The following is a 23,578-nucleotide window of genomic DNA, read 5'->3' on the forward strand; positions in this document are numbered from 1 at the left end:
AGGATCCAGCATTGCCGTGAGCTGTGGTGTAGGTCACAGATGCGGCTTGGATCTTGTGTTCCTGTGGCTGTGGTGTAGGCTGGCGGCTACAGATCTGAATTGACCCCTAGCCTGGGAGCCTCCATATGCCGTGAGTATGGCCCTAAAAAGTAAAAAGTGAAATAGGCTCACATACAGAGAGAACAAGAAAGTGGGAGGAACAAGATAGGGTAGGAGATTAAGAGGTATCAACTGGGAGGTCCCGCTGTGGCTCAGCAATAATGAACCTGACTAGCATCCATTAGGATTTGGGTTCAATCCCTGGCCCTGATCAGTGGGTTAAGGATCCGTTGTTGCCGTGAGCTGTAGTGTAGGTCACAGACACGGCTTGGATCCCTTGTTGCTGTGGCTGTGGTGTAGTCCGGCAGCTGCAGCTCCAACTTGACCCCTAGCCTGGGAATCTGCCAACCCCCCTCAAAAAGAGGTATAAACTGTTATGCATAAAATAAACAAGTTACAAGGATATATCATAGAACACAGGGAATATAGGCAATATTTTATAATAACTATAAATGGAGTGTAACCTTTAACAACCGTGAATCAGTACACTGTACATCTGTTACTAATATAATATTGTACATCAGCTATAATCAATAAAAAGAAAAAAAAGTGATTCCTCTGCATAGTCATGTTTTTTTCTCCCCCAACCACATTCAGCTCCCTGGGTGGAGGTGCAGAGTGAGCAGAGTTGACTTTAAATGGTGGTGGGTGGGAGGCAGGGGAGGTGGAGTGGTATTTGCTAAGTGGGGGCTACAGAGGGAAAAAGGACATAGGCAGGGGAATGACCATAATGGTCGGACCATGGAATCCAAGCTGGGTAAGGAGAGAAATCGGTACTCAGTGGGGTGAGGACAGGAACAACCCAGATCGTGGTGGAGGCAAGGATAACAACAATGGAATAGGGGGCTGAGGAGTGTTGCAAGATAAGCTCATTGGAGAAAAGGAGGCTAAAGTCCCCAAAAGATCATCCATGAAGATATTGAAATTACTGCGAATTATGACAAGGAAGGGTATGGAAGACAGTGACCATTATTAGCCAGGAGCTAGAGTGTAAGAAATGAGGCAGACTGCCCTAGGGTCTTTAGATGATTGTGACCAGGAGAGACACAGGGCATCATAGTCCTGTTTCATTGGTAATTTCTCAATTCTCTGACACTGAGAAAATCATGGAGATTCATTCCTGTAGTCAGGCTGCTGATTTGGAATCCAGGCCTTCAATATTCATCCCCAATGGGACAAATCGGTCCTTCTCAAATGTTCTTTATTTGGTCCTGATGCAATAAAAAGTTGAAGCTTCTCTGAGAACAAGACACAAATATATCAGCAACAGAAATAAGGTTACGTCCTATCATTGCAATTTTGAACACAAAACCCAACAACTCTGACAAAAACTCTTTTGAAGAAGGACTGCAGGGGAGGTCTGTACCTATGGTGGGTCTACTGGACCCAGACAAATGCCATCTCACAGTGATGATGAAAGAGAAATTCTACTGCAAGTGAGATGCACACTGTAGCAAACCCTTTGGTGATAGCTCAACAGCTGTTCTTCAAGATTGTCTGCTGCCCTGTGATGTGACCTTCGCTAAGAGTTCCTGGGTTGTCGTTCTAAATAAAGGATTTTGGCAAGTGTATTCTCTGAAGATGACTTCCACTTGAAGAATCTACCCTTGATTTTTCTTTGCTAAGGATATTTTTAAAAAGCACAAAGAGATCAAGAGTAATATAGCAATCACCTGGGTACCAAGCCTCCAGAATTGATTGTTAACATTCTGTCAACGCAATTTTTAAGTCTCCTTTAATAAAGTAAATACATAATTTCAGATAAAATGAGTTTTCTTCCATCCCCATCTCCAGCCTCATTCCCCCTCCTTTCTCAGAAGCAACCACTGTCAAATTTACTGAGTTTCCTTCTGTGCCATTCCCAAATACTTTGATATACATGGACATGTGTGCAATGCAAAATGCATAGCTGTGTTTTCCTGTCTGTTTTAAAAATTAATGAAAATGGGATAATGCTAGCACTTTATAACCTGGACATCTTTGAATTTTCAGGGTGAGGAAGAAAAGAAGGGGGAGACATTTTAAAAAACAACAACACAGGTCTGCCTAGAACACTTTTCCACTTCTGCCTTTCTCTTACTTAGGCTTAGGGTCTCAGTTTCAAGGTCACCTCTTCCTAGAGCCACTTCCAGACCCTCCCACCTCCTCCTCTTGGGATGGTCTTTGTCCAGTTAGCATTTGTTTAGCATTTGTGCAAAGAAGTGAACACAAATGCTGGGGAAGCCTACCCCTGGGGTCTCTGAGCACTGGATGGCTCAACCCACTTACTTGCCTCCTGTCTGTTTACCCTGAAAGATGGAGCTCTAGAGGCTAAGGATCCTTCCTGCCATGGTCACTGTTGCATCTGCAGCTCCTGGACAGTGCAGGGCCCCAAGCAGAGCAACATCATCAAGACTTACTAAATAAACGAAGCCATCAAGAGCTAAATGCAATCAGCTTCTTTGCACAAATGCTGAACAAGGCACCTACTGGGTGGCTCCACCTCCTGGGTTCTAACATCTCATACTCCATCCAGCAGCAAAACTCCAGAATGAATGTCCCGCTTTCTAGGTCACTCCTTGCAAAAAGAAGGCACATATCTTTGGGGAAAATTTATATCCCAAATTGCCTGTAAATGCTAATACTTACTGCAGAAACTCAATGCAGACACTTTTTGGGGTAGCAAATTAGAAAAGGTTACTGATTTGTGAGATTATATTCAGCGGGGGATTCATTATCTGCCTGTAAAAATAACCCTGTGTTTTTCGAGATTAGTAGCCGAGTCCTATGTGGGCCAAAACCCAGCTCTGCAACAATGACCTCAGCTCACCCCACAGCCCTGGGGATGTCCATCCGGTCACAGGCAAGTGTGCCAAGTTGCTCGATGCCAGTGCCAGGCCTGCTGCCAGAGAATGAACGGGGAGCTGCATTCTAAGCCGGTGGTTTGCATTTTCAGGATACTATGAACAAATGCAAATAGAAGCCAGTTTCTTCTGTGTGGAGGCGTAGATTTCTGAAGAAGTGGCAACGCTCCTTTGTGTCTGCAGCTCTTCTTCCCCCAACACATCATTTACTATTTGAGTAAAAAGATCTGTTTCTGCAGCCTGTCTGATTTTTTTGGAAAGCCCTCGTTTTAATCTTCTAAGAGTTGCCTCTTCCACAAATAGACCTTTGGGAAAGTATGTTCTAAAATGCAGGTCACATTTTATTTACATAAAGTTCAAGAGGCTTGGCAGCTCTGTGTCAACTCACTTATACCACCAAATGTAATCCAGAGAAATTTATGTACAAATTATGCACAAATATTTGACTATACTTCAAGAGGAGGATAAATCAGAAGCTTCAAGATCTTACTCAAGCATATTATATACATAATATATATATACACATTTCTCTTTTTAAAAATGGAATCTTAGGGAGTTCCCGTCATGGCTCAGTGGTTAATGAATCCGACTAGGAACCATGAGGTTGCGGGTTCCATCTCTGGCCTCACTCAGTGGGTTAAGGATCCGGTGTTGCCGTGAGCTGTGGTGTAGGTTGCAGACGCAGCTCGGATCCCTTGTTTCTGTGGCTGTGGTGTAGACCAGCAGCTACAGCTCCGATTAGACCCCTAGCCTGGGAACCTCCATATACCGCAGGCGTGGCCCTAGAAAAGACAAAAAAAGACAAAAAAAAAAAAAGGAATCTTATACACATTTGGAAAATATACGTTTTGATTCATGGAAATAACATGTGATGCTTTGACAAAAAGAATTTTTTTTGGTTGGGGATTTTATGGGGGAAAAAAAAAAAAATTTATACCCTCATGTCTGGAAGGAAGGTGGAAACTCCCAATCACCTCAAGCCCAGCCCCTCAGAACCAGTGAAGACGGGGTTACACTCTGCTGAAAACTGTCCAAAGCGTTCCCATTGCACGAGCAATAAAATAATCACTGCACACACACACATTCTATCGTGTGTGTGTGTATCCTATAGTTATACACTTAGGTACTATATAAAATATGTCAGGTATTCTTTTCAGTACTTTGCACATACTATTTAACCCCTTACAGCAATTCTGTAAAGTTGATATTGTTAGCCCAGTTTTACAGTTTACAGGTGAAGAAACTGAGGCGCAGAGAGGTTAAAGCCCTATCTCTCCAACCTCCTCCTTCCCTCCCATGTAACAATCTGGCTGTTCAAGGAACCCTCCGAGCTGGTTCTCTACCTCAGGGCCTTGCCTTTGCACAGCCTGGCCCCTCTGTTTAGCACAATTTCCTCCCTAATTTTCACATCTGCCTCTATCTACCTCATCACTTAACTCGCAGCTCAAGTGCTACCATTCAAAAGGGCCTCTCCCAAGCACCTCAGCTACATTAGATCATGTAGACCACATAATGACATTATTTCTTTATAGATTACTCATCATCTGTCTCTCCAGAGACAGAATCCAGAGATCAGAGCTTGTCCTTAGCTAGTCCAATAACTGGCTATTGTAGGAGTTCAAAGAGTAGTTATCGAATAAATGACTATTCATAAAAAAACTATATTCAAAATCCTGTGATAAACTATAACGGAAAAGAATGTGAAAAATAACATATATACGTAAACTGAATCGCTTTGCTCTTCAGAAGAAATTAACATGATATTGTAACTATATCTGAACAAAATAAATTTAAAAAAAGAACCGTTTGTTGTGTTAGGCCACTGAGATTTTGGAGGGGGTTGTTTGACGCAGCTTGACGCTTTGGGTTAATTTACCCTGATTTACAAATGGACAGTGATACAAATCTGCTGTCCTCACCCTGAAGCTCTGTGACAGGAGGCTGAGGAGACATCTTTGCTGTTTTTTGGTGCCTATAAAGTTTTTTGGTGCCTATAAAGAATCAACACTGTACTATACCCACCAAAAAACACCTGATCTCAGGCAGGGTGAATAACAAGGGAGACGACAGAAAATTTGGAACAATCACAAAAGTGAGCGAATTCAGTATGCATCACCAAGGTCCATCCATGCTGTCAATTCAGTGGCCCCTGCAAAGTCTAACTGGCACTTCTGGCACCACCACCAGGAGCGTCCCCCCAACCCCTTTATCTGTGGCTGGTTAGACAAGGTGAGAAGGCAGTCAAGCAGCCATGAGTACTGCTTGGGTCAAGAAAGGAGACAGATGTTCTGACTGAAGACCTGGCTGTGAAATGAACAAGATGCTGGTCATGTGTCTTAAGCTTGAAGGTGGAGAAGAAAAATCAGAGGAGAGAAGGCGGCTGTGGCAGGGCCACTCAGCACTGAGAGGGCTACTGAATTCACATCTGTGGGGGGGGTGGGGAATGCAGATGGGAATAGCGTGAAGCAACAACAAAGCAGAACCCAGAGCAAGACGAACTCTGAGGAAATTCCAGCCAGGACAGGGAGACAGGCAACCAGGCAAAGAGCTGCTGGTTTAAGTTTTGCTTGGGCTACAAAATAAAATCAGGTTTAAATATAGAGGATTCCCTTTCACAGATGTGCCTTTTCTGGTCTTCCTGTGGCTATGTCACCAGGACCCTACCATGGACGTTAAATGATGACAAATCTTCTGAGCAATTATGCGTTCCTCATCAACTATTTCGAGAACTGGAAAGTCCCTCCTGAATTTTTCACTAAATGTGAGCTGGCTTTGTAGCTATTTGTTCCTGAAAGGGTTTACCAAAAAAAAAAAAAAAAAAAAAAATCAAAAAGCACTACCAAATAAAGATTTATAAAACAAAGAGCGGTTGGAGTTCTTTTGTGGCTCAGTGGTTAACGAACCCAGCTATGATCCCATGAGGATGTGGGTTCCATCCCTGGCCTCGATCAGTGGGTTAAGGATCCAGCGTTGCAGTGGGCTGTGGTATAGGTCGAAGATGCGGTTTGGATCCTGTGCTGCTGTGGCTGTGGTATAGGCCTGCAGATGTAGCTCTGATTGGACCCCTAGCCTGGGAACCTCCATATGCTGTGGGTGCGGCCCTAAAAAGACAAGAAAAATAAACCAAAAAAGGGGTAGATTTACACCAAGCAATAAATAACAAAAGCATTCTAGCCAGAGCACTCAGACTATTTTACAGCAGGACAGTTCAGCATGTATTTCACGTACCATGAACCTATATTTCTGATGTTGTCCACTGAATCAGACAACAGGTAGCCTGACAGCTTTTTGTATCTCACTGGCCACAGCACTGGTACCACCTTGCTGCTGGGAGCAGAAGCATCAAATACTTATCCCCCCGCTCCCTGAGACTGGAAGGAGTAGCTGAACCTTGTGGCTGATGCCCAATATATTTCACATGATTAGTGGGTGTCCTGAAGGTTGTCCTTGAAAAGTCTTAGCTGTGCTGGGAAGAAAGAGACAAGTTCTCACTGGTTGTCATTCACCCTTTTCCCACCCCCACTCCCCACAGCATATGGAAGATCCCAGGCTGGGGGATTGAACCCAGGCCACAGGAGAGACAACACTGATGCTTAACCTTCTGTACCACAACGGCAACTCTGTCATTCACATTTATCTGTGTGTTGAAGAGAACTCTGCACACTCAGAATGTGTGTGAGGCATTTCCAGACAATCCCAGGGCAGAAGATGGACGCGCAAAGGGAACCATCCCTGATTATTTTAAAGCAGCTCTTTGGAGTTGTATTTCTTCTAAAACAATGAAAAAATCCATGACAATGGTCGACCACATGAGATGCCCTGAAGGACAAGCACACATCAGAACTGTCCAGGGCAAATGAGGACGCCTGGCCATCCTGGCCTCAGGGCATCTGGGTTGCTTTGCGAAAGTTTGAAGCTGCCCCAGTAAAAACCACAGGTCAGTAAATGAAGGGCTGCTGAACAGATAAAAGGATGAAAGAACAACAGAACGGCTTCCTGCTACCTGCAGAATGAAATCCAAACTCCTTAGAATAATGGTGTATAAAGCCCACCCCTCTGACATTCTGGTCTCATCTTCCCCCCATCCTCTGTATCTTGGGCTCAAACCTACCTATCCGCAAACACCGGCCCCTTTCCTTTCCAACCTCTATGCAATCACATGTGCACCCCCTGCCTGAAAGCCTCTCCCCGTGATTTCAAAGTCTGGGCCAAGTGCACCTTCTCTATGGACCCACCTGCCTCCCAAACCTCGACCAATGTCCATATTCAGGGTGACGTTATCTTCTTTGTGCTCAGAGACCACTGTTCCACTGCTCTCCCCTCTCTTAGTAGCTCCCTCAGCATCTACTGGGCCCACAGGGTCCCATGAGGTCTGGGGTGTGTTCTCTGTCTCCAGGTGGACTGTGAACCTACCACAGGCAGGACTATTGACTCATCTGTGTCTTAGTATGCACCTGTAAGCTGGAGGTCGGGCGTCAAAAGAGAGCAGCTAAAGAGTTCACTGGTGGCCTAGCTGGTTAAGGAGCTGGCATAGTCACTGCTGTGGCATGAGTTGGATCTCTGCCAGGGAACTTATGCATGCCATGGGGAAGGGGTGCAGTGAAGTAAGGATGGAGAGGGGGAAGGGTTTTCTATCTTCATCTTTGGTCTGTGAATAGTATGGGGACTTGCTATGCCATTTGATTATGTGTTCTGTAAATCAGTATTCACTAAGTACCAGCTGTCAGTGCAGTGACATACATCTGGCCAGAGAAAACAGACTCCAAGGGGCCTTGTGACCAGGAACCTGGCAGTGCCTCCCCAGGGCAAGTCGGGGCTCCACTAAGACAAGTGAGAAATGGTACCAAAAATCTATAAAAAATGCCCAGTCCCAAGCAGTCTGCTCTGCTATAATCTCCCAATCTGCAGAGTTCCTTTTCTTTTTTATAGGTTTTCGGTGTGGTGACCTTTTTACAGAAAATAGAGTTGTAGCCTCTCCTACTTCTGGAAGGATATTCTCTTTTTTTTTTTTTTTTTTTTTTTTTTTTTTTTCTCAGCTGTGTTTCACGATAGAAGACTGTAGATAGGTCATAGCAATTCAACCTAGCCAACTTCGTCATGCCCTCAAAAAAAAATGGAAGAAAGTTCTTAAGTCATTTCAGGATATCTTCCCAGTTCTCCAGAAGATGTGAACATGAGTTAATCCAGAACAGGGTAAACATGATTGTTGGAGACTGTTGGAAAAAAACCATCCTTACCCTAAGCCACTGGCACATGTGGTCTGACAGCAAGGCTTAAGGGTAATAGACATAAAAGCCAGGGTTGGCTTTTTGCTAGCAAGGGGACTTTCTGTCATAGAGCACCCTTGTTTCTCCTTAATGATATATGGGTGTGATTTTTTTTTAATGCTTTTATAGGATAGCACTGATTTCTATGCAATGACCTAAGGAAAAAAAACCCAAAATGAAATTTTCAAGAAAATACTTCTGTAATATGTGATTTCATCTGAGAAATCTGTAATGGCATGGGAACACACATTTCCACAATTTTACTAGGAATGAAACAGAAGGCCCTTCCCTTCTGGGATGAGAGAAAACACAGGAAGGTAATAAACACATTTCAAGCAGAACAGATGCAGAGATGGGATTAAGATGGAGGAATAGAAGGACTGGAGCTCAACTTCTCTCCTAAAAACAACAAAATTCACAACTAAAGGCTGAGCAATCTCCAACCAAATGGACCAGAAACCTTAAAAGAGATATCCTGCTCCAGAAGAAAAAGAGGAGGTCACATCAAGAGGTAGGAGGGGTGATTTCATGATATAAACAACCCCATACCTCCTGGGTGGGAAGCTCCATAGACTGGAAACTAACTGGTTCACAGAGACTCACCTACAGGAGTGAGAGTTCTGAGCCCCACATCAAACCCTCACCTGCGGGGATCTGGCACTGGGAGAAAGAGCCCCTGGAGCATCTGGCATTGAAGGCCAGTGGGGCTTGCGTGCAGGAGCTCCACAGGACTGGGGGAAACAGAGACCCCATTCTTAAAAGGTGCACATGGACTTTCACGTGCACTGGGTCCCAGGGCAAAGCAAAGTCTCTATAGGAATCTAGGTCAAACCTGACTGCAGTTCTTGGAGGACATCCTGGGAAAACGGGGGCGAATCTAACTTGCTGTGAGGAAAGGACACTAAAAGTAAATCTCTTGGGAATATTCAGCAGCGTCCCTCTCTCTGGAGGTGGCCATTTGGGGGAAATCTGACCCCACCCATCAGCACAGAGAAGCCCCAGGGCAAACAACAATCCAGGTGGGATCACATCCCTGCCCTTCAGTAAACAGGCTACCTAAAGAACACTCAGGCACACAGCCCTGCCTCTAATCCCATCCAGAGACAAAGCCCCATCTACCAGAGGGATAAGAATCAGCTCCACCTACCAGTGGGCAGGCATCAGTATCTCCCATCAGGAAGCCTATAGCAAGCCCCCTTACCAGCTTCAGCCACAAGGGGGGCAGACACCAGAAGTAAGAGAGGCTACAATTCTATTGTCTGCAAAAAGGTCACCACTCTGAAAACATATACAAATGAAAAGACAGAGAACTATAACTCAGATGAGGGAGAAAGGAAAAACCCCGGAAAATCAGCTAAGCCATGAGGAGATTCTCAGTCCCCAGGAAAAAGACTTTAGACTGTTGATGCTGAAGATGATGCAAGAGGTTGGAAATAAACTGGAGGCAAAGATGGATAACTTACAGAAACACTGAGCAAAGAGATACAAGATATAAAACTTAAACAAGAAGAGATGCAAAATACAGTAACTGAAATAAAAAATTCACTAAAAGCAGCAAACAGCAGAATACAGGAGGCAGAAGAACAAATAAGCGAGGTGGAGGACAGACTAGTGGAAATTATGGATACAGAACAGAAAACAGAAAAAAGATTGAAAAGAAATGAAGAGAGTCTCAGAGAACTCTGGGACAACGTTAAATGCACCAAATCTGTATTATAGGGGTGCCAGAAGGATAAGAGAGAGAGAGAAAGACAGAAAAAAATATTCCAAGAGATAATAGCTGAAAACATCCCTAACATGAGAAAGGAACCACTCACTCAAATCCAGGAAGTGTGAGTACCATATAAAAGGAACCCAAGGAGGAATACCCCAAAACACATATTAATCAAACCGACCAAAATTAAAGACAAAGAGAAAATACTGAAAGCAGCTAGGAAAAAGAAACCAATAACATACAAGGGAACCCCAATAAGGTTATTGGCAGATTTTTCAGCAGAAACTCTGCAGGCCAGAAGGGAGTGGCATGATATATGTAATGTGATGAAAGGAAAAACCTCCAACCAAGATTACTTTACCCAGCAAGGCTCTCATTCAGATTTGAAGGAGAAATCAAAAGCTTCACAGATAAGCAAAAGCTGAGAGAATTCAGCAACACTAAACCAACCTTACAACAAATACTAAAGGAACTTCTCTAGGCAGAAAAGAAAAGGCCGCAACCAGAAACAAAAATACCACAAATGACAAGGCTCACCAGTAAAGGTATATATACAGTAAAGATACAAAATCATCCATGCACAATTATACCACCAAAATCAGAAATCATGAGAAGAGGTGGATAACAACGGACATCACAGAAATACAAAGGATTGTAAGAGACTACTATATGCAACTATACGCCAATAAAACGGAAAACCTAGAAGAAATGGACAAATTCTTAGAAAACTACAATCTTCCTAGACTAAACCAAGATGAAATAGAAAAGATGAATGGACCAATCACAAGTACTGAAATTGAAACTGTGATTAAAAAACTTCCAACAAACAAAAGTCCAGGACCAGATGGCTTCACAGGCGAATTGTAGCAAACATTTAGAGAAGAGCTCACATCTACCCTTCTGAAACTATTTCAAAAAATAGCAGAGGAAGGGATACTCCCAAACTCATTCTATGAGGCCACCATCACCCTGATACCAAAGCCAGACAAAGATACCACAAAAAAGAAAACTACAGGCCAATTTCACTGATGAACGTAGATGCAAAAATCCCCAACAAAATACTAGCAAATCACATCCAACAATACATTAAAAGGATTGTACATCATGATCAAGTGGGATTTATCCCAGGGATGCAAGGGTTCTTCAATATCCACAAATCCATCAGTGTGATACACCACATTAACAAACTGAAGAATAAAAACCATATGATCCTCTCAATAGACACAGAAAAAGCCTTTGACAAAATCCAACACACATTTCTGATAAAAACCCTTCAGAAAGTGGGCATAGTGGGAACCTACCTCAACATGATAAAGGCCATATATGACAAACCCAGAGTGAACATCATTCTTGATGGTGAAAAGCTGAAAGAATTCTCGCTGAGATCAGGAACAAGACAAGGATGTCTGCTCTCGCCACTACTCTTCAACATAGTTTTGGAAGTTCTAGCCATGGCAATCAGAGAAGTAAAAGAAATAAAAGGAATCCAAGTTGGAAAGGAAGAAGTAAAACTATCCCTATTTGCAGATGACATGGTACTATATCTAGAGAATCCTAAAGACTCTACCAGAAAACTGTTAGAGCTCACCCATGAATTTGGCAAAGTTGCAGGATACAAAATTAATACACAGAAATCGACAGCATTTCTATACACTAACAATGAAAGAGCAGAAAAAGAAATTAGGGAAGCAATCCCGTTTACCATCACATCCAAAAGAATAAAATACCTAGGAGTAAACCTACCTAAAGAGACAAAAGAGCTGTACTCTGAAGACTATAAGACACTGATGAAAGAAATCAAAGATGACACAAATAGATGGAAAGATATACCATGCTTGTGGATTGGAAGAGTTAATATTATTAAAATGACTATACTACCTAAGGCAATATACAGATTCAATGCAATCCCTACCAAATTACCAAGGGCATTTTTCACAGAACAAAATATTTTAAAGTTTGTTTGGAGGCACAAAAGACCCAGAATAGCCAAAGACATCCTGAGAAAGAAAAATGGAGCTGGAGGAATCAGGTTCCCGGACTTCAGACTATACTACAAAGCAACAATCATCAAAACCACATGGTACTGGCACAAAGAAATATAGATCAGTGGAACAGGATAGAAAGCCCAGAATTAAACCCATGCACCTACAGCCAACTCATCTATGACAAAGGAGGCAAGGATATACAATGGAGAAAGGACAGCTTGTTCAGTAAGTGGTGCTGGGAAAACTGCACAGCCACATGGAAAAGAATGAAACTAGAACACTCCCTAACACCATACACAAAAATAAACTCCAAATGGATTCAAGACCTAGATATAAGACCAAACACTACAAAACTGTTAGAGGAAAACATAGGCCAAATACTTTCTAACATAAACGACAGCAACATCTTCTCAGATCCACCTCTTAGAGTATTGACAATAAAAACAAAAATAAACAAATGGGACCTAATCACACTTCAAAGCTTCTGCACAGCAAAGGAAACCCTAAACAACACAAAAAGACAACCCACAGAATGGGAGAAAATCTTTGCAAGTGAATCAACTGACAAGGGATTCATCTCCAAAATTTATTAACACCTTCCGCAGCTCCATATCAAAAAAACAAACAAGAAAATGGGCAGAAGATCTAAACAGACAGTTCTCCAAAGAAGACATACAGATGGCCAAAAAACACATGAAAAGATGTTCAACATCACTCATTATTAGAGAAATGCAAATCAAAACCTCTATGAGGTACCATCTTACACCAGCCAGAATGGCCATCATCAAAAAGTCTACAAACAATAAGTGCTGGAGATGGTGTGCAGAAAAAAGAACCCTAGTACACTGTTGGTGGGAATGAAAATTGGTGCAACCACTGTGGAAAGCAGTATGGAGATGCCTCAGAAAACTCAAAATAGAACTACCATTTGATCCAGCAATTCCACTCCTGGGCATCTATCCAGAGAAAACCATGACTCGCAAAGGCACATGTACTCTGATGTTCATTGCAGCACTATTTACAATAGCCAAGACATGGAAACAACCTAAATGTCCATCAACAGAGGAGTGGATCAAGAAGATGTGGTACATATACACAATGGAATATTACTCAGCCATTTAAAGGAGTGAAATACCGGCATTTTTAGCAACATGGATGGACCTAGAAATTATCATGGTAAGTAAAGTCAGCCATACGATGAGACACCAACATCAAATGCTTTCACTGACACGTGGAATCTGAAAAAAGGACAGACTGAACTTTGCAAAACAGATGCTGACTCACAGACATTGAAAAACTTCTGGTCTCCAGAGGAGACAGTTTGGGGAGTGGGGGGATGTGCTTGGGTTATGGGATGGAAATCCTGTGAAATCAGATTGTTATGATCATTATACAACTACAGATGTGATAAATTCATTTGAGTAATAAAAAAAAAGCAGAATACATGCAAATGTGAGTATCCCATGTCCTCTGGAAGGACTAAGAAACAGGGTTCACATGGCCATATTAGGTTGTTACAAGAAAGAACTCAAATTGGTCTTAAACCTAATTATTTTTTTTCTTTGCTTTTTAGGACCAAACCTGCAGTACATGGAAGTTCCTAGGCTAGGGGTCAAATCAATGCTGCAGTTGCCAGCCTGTGCCACAGTCACACCAGATATGAGCCGCATCCATGACCTATGCTGCAGCTCATGCTAACACCAGATCCTTAACCTACTGAGCAAGGACAGAGATTGAACCTACATCCTCAAGGATACTAGCTGGATTCTTAACCCACTGAGCCAGCCACACAGGGAACTCCCTTAAGCCTAATTCTTTTATCCAATAAATTCATGTCTGTAGTTTATCATTTAAAATAGCAATAAAAGGGAGTTCACATTGTGGCTCAGCAGTTATGAACCCAACTAATATCCATGAGGACACAGGTTTGATCCCCAGCCTTGCTCAGGTGGGTTAAGGATCTGGTGTTGCCATGAGCTGTGGTGTAGGTCACAGATGAGGCTTGGATCCCGAGTTGCCATGGCTATGGTGTTGGCTGGCAGCTGCAGCTCCAATTCAACCTCTAGCCTGGGAACTTCCATATGCCACAGTGTGGCCCTAAAAAGCAAAGGGAAAAAAAAAAAAAGGCAACAAAAGGCTTCAGTGGAAAATAAGAGTCCTGCCCCTCTTCCTTTCCCTGATTCCCACTCCTCAGGGACAACTAATTTAACTCTTTTGACTTACCTGGCATGTACCTCCTCGCTTCTTAATAAAGTGCTTGTGCAGCTCTTTCTTTATTTATCCTTTTAAAATTTCAACTCTTTGCACTTATGGTTGCCCTCGTTCCTTCATCAAAATTATATGAATATTTAGGATATCCATTATTACTACCACATAAATGTTATTCACTGCTGAACTAAGTTGCTACATTTCTGGTGCATTTTTTTCCCCTTAGGGCTAAGAAGTTGCCTTGTTCTTTAAGGTTCCTTTGTTTTCTGTGTGGCTGTCACTAAACCTCCTCTCAATCTTGGCCTGTCACGGGTGTCCTATCATTTCCATTTTTCTCTTGGGAACATCGATTCTGGAGCCTTCTACCCATGTGCCCTCTCCCTCTCCAGTCTGGACTGGCTACTCTCAAGACCTGTTGCACAGCTGCTAGCTAGGCTCGGACTCTGGTTCACCATCAACTGAGAAAATCCCCATGGAGCTCCTACGTCTTTTTTCTTGCTTGCCTTATTCCCTCATTTTGCTAGAGCCGATCCTCTTATAGTTTTCTTACAAAGGGTACACAGAGACAAAGTGTTTCATCAGGTCTTGCATTTCTAAAATCACCTTAATTCTGTGCTCACATTTGTCTGCCAGTTTGGCAGGATATACAATTGTAGCTTAAAAGTAGTTTTCATTAGAATTTTAAAGGCATTGTTCCACTGCCTTCTAACTCCCAATAGGTGAATGTTCTTCTCCCTTTCTATATGATTCCCCCTCTCTCCAGAAGCTTGTAGGATATTCTTGTCTAAGTTTAACAAAGAAGTGCCTGTGTCTTTCTGTTCGCATTCATTGTGCTGAGTATGATTCCTTTGATAATTCCCTCCCCTTCATATTCTACTCTTTTCTTCTGCAACTCTCCTCTGTCAGACAGGGGCTTCCTATATCCTCTAATTTTCTTTTCTCTCCCATACTCTATCTCTCCTCCTTTTGTTCTGTTTTCTGAGTATCTTCTTCATCTTCCAACTCTTTTATTAATTTTTTCATCTCTACTAAGTTATTAATTTCCAAGTGTTTTTTTTATCTTATTGTTCCTTTTTTAAAGCATCCTGTTTTTATTTTACATGAACAATATCTTTTTGATCTCTCTGAGGATAACAATATTCATTTTTAAATTTTCTTCTGCCTTTTGCATTGTCTCTGTCCGTTGGAGTTTCTGGTTTCTGTCTGTTTGGGGCACCACTCTGTCATGCAAGGGGCTTTCCTCAAATGTCAAGGAATCCTTCTCTGTCCATATTCAGAACTGAGGCAAGTCTGATGGGAAGCTCTGTAGCAGGGCTCATCACCACAGTGTCACTGGGGACAGACTGGCTTTCTTGTTGGGCCTCACCAAAGTCAGTGTCTGCAGGTCCTTCCTCTGGGGTTGTTATTTTCTCTAAAATCCTTCAATGCCTTGCCTGAGGAGTAAAGACCCTGCTGCAGCTTTTATGACAGGAGCAGAGGGAAAGCGGATTGGGAAGGCCTCCTCATTCTCGATGCAGACTTTAATTATCCTATTTTCAGTGCCATACCTTGGCCTGGCCCCTTCTGGGCGCAGTTCCCAAGTTCAGAACCTCTCTGGTTCCCAGAGAAGAAGCCCTGCTCTAATGGAGGGTGATGGGGACGGGAGGCAGCTCCCTTGCTGCTGGAGTGGAGGGAACTAGAGAGGTTAATTGCTCTTAAAAGGCTTTCACCAAGTGTCCACCTAAAGATGAATGGATAAAGATGGGTGTATATATACAATAGACTATTATTCAGCCATAAAAAAGAATGAAATAATGCCATTTTCAGCAACATGGATGGACCCAGAACTTATCATACTAAGCAAAATACATCAAAGACAAATATCATATGACATCACTTATATGTGGAATCTAAAATATAACACAAATGGATTTATCTATGAAACAGACTCACAGACATAGAGAACAGACTTGTAGTTGCCAAGAGGGAGGAGAGGTAGGGGAGGAATGGATTGGAAGTTTGGGATTAGCAGATACGCACTACTATATATAAAATGGATAAACAACAGGCTCTACTGTATAGCACAAGAAACTACATTCAATATCCTGTTAAAAATCATAGTGGAAATGAATAGGAAAAGAATATATATATACACATATATACATACATACACACACACATATATATAACTGGATCACTTTGCTGTACACCTGAAACTAACACAACATTGTAAATCAGCTACACTTCAATAAAATAAACTTAAAAAAAAGACTTTTAAACCTAACTCTAATTTTTAACTTCCCCTGCCCCGCCATCTTCCAAGAAACCTGAGCCTATCAGGGATTCTGTGGTACAAATCAGTTTGTTTTTCGGTGGTTCCGTCCCCTCCCCTCCAGCAGATACATGATTTTCACTTTCTCTCCTTGGAAATTCCAATACCACTGAGCCTCTGCTTTCTCATCTCCCACAATTTGTTGGTATCTCTCATCTACTGTTAGTTCCATTTCAATTCCCTTTGTCCCTGCTGGTTTAAACTTTTTAATTTCTTTACTGTAATTTTGATGGGATCTTGAGAGGGGGCAGAGATAAACCCGTGTATTTAATTTATCATGCTAAATCAGAAGTCAGTAAGGTGATTTTTATTAAGAAGTAATAAAAATGATGGGAGTTTTCATTGTGGTACAGTGGAAACAAATCCGACTCGGAACCATGAGGTTGCAGGTTTGATCCCTGGCCTTGCTCAGTGGGTTAAGGATCTGGCATTGTGGCATAGGCTGGCAGCTGTAGCTCTGATTAGATCCCTAGCCTGGGAACTTCCATATGCCATGGGTGTGGCCCTAAAAAACAAAAAACAAAAAACAAAACAAAAAAAAAGAAGTAATAAAAATGAGCAGTTCTCATGTGGCTGCTGTGGCACAGATTCAATCCCTGGCCTGAGAACCTCACTTGATGTCAGTAAGGCCAAAAAAATAAATAAATAAAATAATTAAAAAAAAAAAAAAAAGAATGACATGATAATATAGTCTTAGGTTATTTGTAAGAGTATGTTATCTATAACATTATAAAATTATGTATGAGAGTACACTTAAAAGGAAAAGCCAGATTCCATTACGCACTTATCAAATACCAAGAAATATTGTTCGATGCTATGAAGGACTCAAAAGAACTGAAAGACATCTAAATTACCATTTTTAACAGCTTTATTCTAATGTATGCTTTACTATAATTTATAGAAACAATCACATATTTTTCTGCTTTTAGTATGTTTCTAATTTTTCAGTACTATAAACAATGCTATTATGATCAAAATTATATGTCTTCTTGTGTTTAAGGGACTATTTCTGTAGGATGAACTCAGAAATGGATGTGCTAAGTTGAGGAGTATGGGCATTTTAAATGATTACCAAGTAAGACCCCCCAAAAAAAAATTAAAAAAAAAAGGAGTTTCCATTGTGGCATAGCGGAAACAAATCCGACTAGGAACCATGAGGTTATGGGTTCAATCCCTGGTTTTGATCAGTGGGTTAAGGATCTGGCATTGCTGTGAGCTCTGGTGTAGGTTGAAGATGTGGCTCGGATCTGGCATTGCTATGGCTGTGGCGTAGGCCATCAGCAACAGCTTTGATTCACCCCCTAGCCTGGAAACCTCCATATGCTGCAGGCCCTAAAAAGACAAAAGACAATAAATAAATAAATAAAAATAAAAAGATTACCAAGTAACCTCAAGAAAAGCTAATTTAATTCACATTCCCATGTTTCACACCCTCAACCACACTGGTGCTGTCAACACATTTCATTCCAGTAGGTAAAAAAAACTCAACATTTTATTGTTTTAATTTCACCATGGGCATTTGCAGGGGAAAGCTGGGTTCACTGCAGGTGGGGGAGACAAGAGGGAGGGTCAGGGAAGAGAAACTTCATTAAAGATGACCTCAAGGCTTCAAACCCCATAGGCAACCCCCACATTAGAAAAGCAGTGAGAAAGAGAGGAAGGTTTTGTGTTTCATTTTAGAGGAAAAAAGGGTAGAGGGACAGAGGGAATAATTTTTCTTTTGAACATGACAAGATTAAGATGTCAAGGGTATATGTTTCAGCATCAAAACCTTGCAGTTGGAATAATGGTCTGAAGGAGGGAAATGATCTTAAAAGGTATTTCTCTCAGGAAAGAGGACATGGAAAACTTTCACAAGAGAAAACAGAGTCTGAGGCCACAGAAGACTCTTACTCTAGCCAGATGTCTCCCAAATGTGGAGCCACAAGGAGAGGGCGAGAGAGAAAGAGGGTGTGTGAGAGGCTCGGAGATGCCAGAAGCCACAACCCAAAGGGCACGTCCTTGGGATGGCGGTTAGCAGGGTAAACAAAGGCGGCACCTCCATTATTTCCACTCCTGTCTTCCCAAGACCAACAACCTAGCTAACTCTGCTCATAAATTCTCCTCCACTCACCCCCCCCCAACCCCCCAAGGAAGCTTTTCAAAAACGTAAGTGAAATTAAAAAACCAAAGTAATGTGGATAAACCAATATGCTATTTAAGAAAAACCCTAGGATTCCCAGAGGAGAGTTTAGTCAGCAGGAGAAAAGACACAGAATCATTTTGCTCAGATGGCATGACATTTAAATGAAATGTTCTGTGACAAAAACACATTTAGGGGAAAACTCATAAAAAGAAGACACTAGTGAAAGGGAAAAAGAAAATTAACAAGAGGCTCTGAACAGACTCATTAGTCCAGACTGTGTGTAACTGGCACAGATGGCTTGAAAAGGCTACAGAGGTCATTACGTTCCAACATGGCCTGGCCATCCATCATGGTGTCCCCTGTCTGTTCTTGTTTCTTCAACTTAGAACATTGCAATTATTCATAAAATGAGAAAACCCAAGTTCCACCAAGCACTCTTTCCTCAAGGTCCTTGGTTGCCTAGGGTGATGGCTGATATTGAGGGGAGGTGTTATTTTGGGTGTTTTCAATTTAAGAAAATGATTGTTTTTTTTGTTTTTTTTTTTTTTGCTTTTTAGGGCCACATCCATAGCATATGGAGGTTCCCAGGCTAGGGGTTGAATGGGAGATACAACTGCCAGCCTACACCACAGCCACAGCAACTCGGGATCCCCAACCCACTGAGCAAGGCCAGGGATTGAACCCTCATCCTCATGGATACTAGTTGGATTCACTTCCGTGGCACCACAATTGGGAACTCCCAAGAAAATGATTCTTTAAACTCAAGTCCTATAATAATGCCAGACACAGCAGCTCTGCTTTTATCACTCCTCACAGGCCACAAGTATCAGGGAGGGTCCCGGAGTTCTCTTGATATCTCAGACCCCGTTCAAACCAGAATGTTTCATCCCAAAACACTTAAACAAACACCTTCACTGAGGTAAAACTTACAAACCAGACAACTCATTCATTTTAAGTGTACATTTCAGTGGTTTTTAGTAAATTTTTAGAATTGGGTAGCTATCATCACAATCCAATTTCTTAACATTTCCATCACTTCAAGAACATCTCACACATTCAGACATTCCTCATTCCTCAACCACTCATCTACTTTCTGTCTCTATCGATTTGACTTTCCTGGACATGTCATATAAATGGGATCATAAAACATGCAGTCTTTTGCAGCTGGATTTTTTTTTTTTTTTTTTTTTTTTTTTTTTGGCGTTTTAGGGCTGTACCCACAGCATATGGAAGTTCCCAGGCTAGGGTTCAAATTGGAGCTATAGCTGTCGGCCTACACCACAGCCACAGCAATGCCAGATCCGAGCCACGTCTGCAACCTACACCATAGCTCATAGCAATGCTGGATCCCCAACCCACTGAATGAGGCCAGGGGTGGAACCCACATCCTCATGGATACCAGTTGGATTTGTTTCGGCTGAGCCACAACAGGAAGGCCTGCAGCTATATTCTCTCACTTAGCATAGCGTCTTTGAGGTTCATATATGTTGTCACATGAATTCTTTTTTATGGTTAAGTAATATTCCCTTGTGTGTCATACCACATATTATTTACCTATTCATCAGTTGATGGATATTTGAGATGTAGTTATTTTTTGGCTATTGTTAATTAATAATGTTTTATGAACCTCTTTGTGCAAAATTTTATGTAGATGCATGTTGTCATTTTTCTTACACCTAAGAATGCAACTGCTGTGTCATTTTTGTAGCATTTGTACCTTAAAAGAATCTGTTTTCTAAAGTGGCTACACTATTTTACATTCTAACCATCAGAGTACAAGAGTGATAATTTCTTGGAGTTCCCGTTGTGGCTCAGCAGTAACGAACCCAAGTAGTATACATGAGAATGCAGGTTCGATCCCTGGCTATGCTCATTGGGTTAAGGATACAGCATTGTTGTGAACTGTGCTATAGGCCGAAGACACAGCTCAGATCCATCATTGCTGTAGATGTGGTGTAGGCCAGCAGCTGCAGCTCTGATTTGACCCCTAGGCTGGGAACTTCCATATGCTTTGAGTGAAGCCCTAACAAGAAAAAAATAAATAAATAAAGTTAGAATTTCTCCATATCTTCAACAAAACTTGTTATCTGGTTTTTGATTACAATCATCCTAGTGGAGCTGAAGTGGTATTTCATTGTGGTTTGAGGTTGTATTTCTCTAATGATTAATGATACTGAACATCTCTTCATGTCCTTATGGCCATTCACACATCTTTTTGATGAAATATATATTCTAATGTTTTACCTGCTTTTTAAAAACCATCAACCCTAAAACAGTTTCAAATTACAAATAGAAAAAAAAAAAAGCATCAAAAAAAGTATCTGTGAGTTTCCGTCATGGCTCAGTGGTTAACAAATCCAACTAGGATCCATGAGGATGTGGGTTTGATCCCTGCCTTCGCTCAGTGGATTAAGGATCCAGCACTGCTGTGAGCTGTGGTGTAGGTTGCAGACTAGGCTCGGATCTGGCATTGCTGTGGCTGTGGTGTAGGCCGGCGGCTACAGCTCTGAATCAACCCCTACATATGCCACAGGTGTGCCCATAAAAAAAATAAATAAATAAAAGGATCTATTTAAGATGAAACACGAAAGAAAGAAGAGAGAAAGAAAAGCATCAAAACTTAACTTGTAATAAAGATGAGCATCTGAGTCACTCTGCAGAATCTGGTTTCACACTACTTTATGCCAAGAGGGTGGGGCAAGGCACCGCTAACAAGTTTGTTGGATGAAGCGACTCCACATGAAATAACAAGTGAGTTGACAACAGCACCTTTTAAAGAATGCGTTGGTTAGGAACATCAGTTTCTCACATTAATTTCTCAATCAGCAAAAATTTCTACAAAAGATATTGGGAAAAGTGGAAATCCACACAGAAAAATATGAATCTTGATTCCTACCTCACATCATACACAAATTAACTTCAGATGAATTATAGACAAAAATGTGAAAGCTAAACCTATAAAACTTCTAGAAGAAAATATAGAAGAGTATCTTTACGATCCTGGGTAGCAAGAAAGCAGTAACTGATAAGTTGGACTTCAAAATTTTTTCAATTTCTGGTCATCAAAAGAAACTCGTAAAAAGTTCCTGCTGTGGCATGGGTTAAGAACCTGACTGTAGCACCTTGGGTTGCCATGGAGGCGGGGATTTGACCTCCACATGGTGCAGTGGGTTAAAGAATCCAGTGTTGCCACAGCTATGGCATAGGTTGCAACTGTGGCTTGGATTCAATCTCTGGCCTGGTAATTTCTATATGCTGTGGGTGCAGCTATAAAATAAAAAAAAATTTTTAACTAAAAAAGAGAACTCATAAAATGAGTAGATAAGCCAAAAATAGAAAATATTTGGAATACATTTATCTAACAAAGAACTTATATTCAGAATAAAGAACTCCTATAATTTTCTTAATGATAAAAGATATAATCCAACAAGAAACCTCGACACAAGACTTGAACACTTCATAAAAAAGACCAATATGCACATGAAAAGAGTTCAACTTTAGCAGTCATCAGGGAAATGCAGACTCAAATCACAATCAGACATTACTATATACCCTCCATAACAGCTAAAATTAGAAAGACTGATGATGACATTAAATGCCAGAATGTGGAGCAAACAAAACTATCTACCATTGCTGGTGGGAGCATAAAAGGGTCACCATTTTGACAACTGATCTGGCAGTTTCATATATAATTAAACACAAACCTATCCCATGGCTCAGCAATTCCACACCTAGCTGGCTACACAAGAGAAAACATATATGCATTAAAAAGCCTTACAGAAGAAGGGTCACAGCAGCTTTATTCATAATAGCCCAAAAGTCCATCATTAGGAGAGTGGATAAACAAAATGTGGTATGTTCATACAATGAAATAACACTTAGCAATAAAAGGAACAAACTATTGACACAACAATATGGATAAATCCAAAAACATGCTGAGTAAACTCTAAAGAAGAAAAAAAGAGTACATTCCAAATTATTCCACTTTTATGAAGCTATAGAACAGGAAAAACTAATCTGTGGTGCTTATACTGTGGAGGATTGTGGAGCTGTCTGGGAAGGTGCAAGAGGGAAGGTGCTGGAAAATTTTATATTGATGGAGGGGTCAGTTACACAGGTGTATGAATTTGTCAAATACACTGAATTTTAATTTTTTAATTTGTGCATTTCACTCTCTATAAAATATACCTGGAAAAAAAAACACCCAAAACTAGAATAAGCATAAATACACAATGCCACACAGGTGGTTTGAAACTTTATCTATCAATCTGTTGAGTTTAGAACAGTGCTTGTGGCTTACTTAATGCTCAATAAAAGTTAGCTAAAATTACCAGTGTTATCTATCATAACACGGCCACTTGTTAAATGCCATCCACATTGTGCAAACTGCTATTTAGGAAGTTCAAAAGTGATATGAATCTGTATAACAGAGTACTATAAAGTCTAGTCAGAGTCTGCAGCCCGGTGGTCTATCGTAAAAATCTCACAACTTATTACATGCCACATCCAATTTATCCTGTCTTCTTAATGAAACCCAGTCTCCCTGGAACTGAGTTCCCCTGCTGAATTTATGATTACTGTCTCTATCCAAAATTTTACTCCCCTTCTTTTTCCTTCCCTTTGAATTGAGAAGTATCAAAGAAAAGAGGGGAATGAAACCAAGCAGAACTCTGCAGGTCCCTCTGAGGTACCAAAGCCCCTCCATGTCCCATTTCTTATTTGTAAAGACTCTGGTATCCTGGGCCTTCCCTTAGTTCCAAAGAGCAGACTCTACCAGTTACTAATTAGAGAAGTGAGGGAATTCAGAAACATAGTAAAAGCAGCTAAGCAAGAAAAACAGTGATAGCCTAAACGAGAGTTCAGTATAAAACAGAATCGTAGTTCCTCCTCAAAGGAATGTACATAACAATCTGATGCATATCTTTGAGTTGTTCTACAGAAACTAAGACCCACGCTCCAGTGAGGAAAGCGATTAAATGCTGACCACAAGCACTAGACCCCAGACTGGTTGGAACCAGAAGGTTGA

The 23,578-nt window shown here is 41.3% G+C and overlaps 1 protein-coding gene across 1 annotated transcript in view; it reads right to left on the reverse strand.

Annotated features, from left to right (window-relative positions):
* PCOLCE2 (procollagen C-endopeptidase enhancer 2) overlaps window positions 1-23,578 on the reverse strand; it is an 84,842-nt gene that overhangs the window by 35,224 nt on the left and 26,040 nt on the right. The gene's annotated exons all lie outside the window — the stretch shown is intronic.

The sequence above is a fragment of the Sus scrofa genome, chromosome 13, assembly GCF_054392235.1.
Source record: "Sus scrofa isolate SSC_HxYL_T2T_F1_AM1 chromosome 13, Sscrofa_HxYL_maternal_Yorkshire_Landrace_v2.0, whole genome shotgun sequence".
NCBI classification, from domain to species: Eukaryota; Metazoa; Chordata; class Mammalia; order Artiodactyla; family Suidae; genus Sus; species Sus scrofa.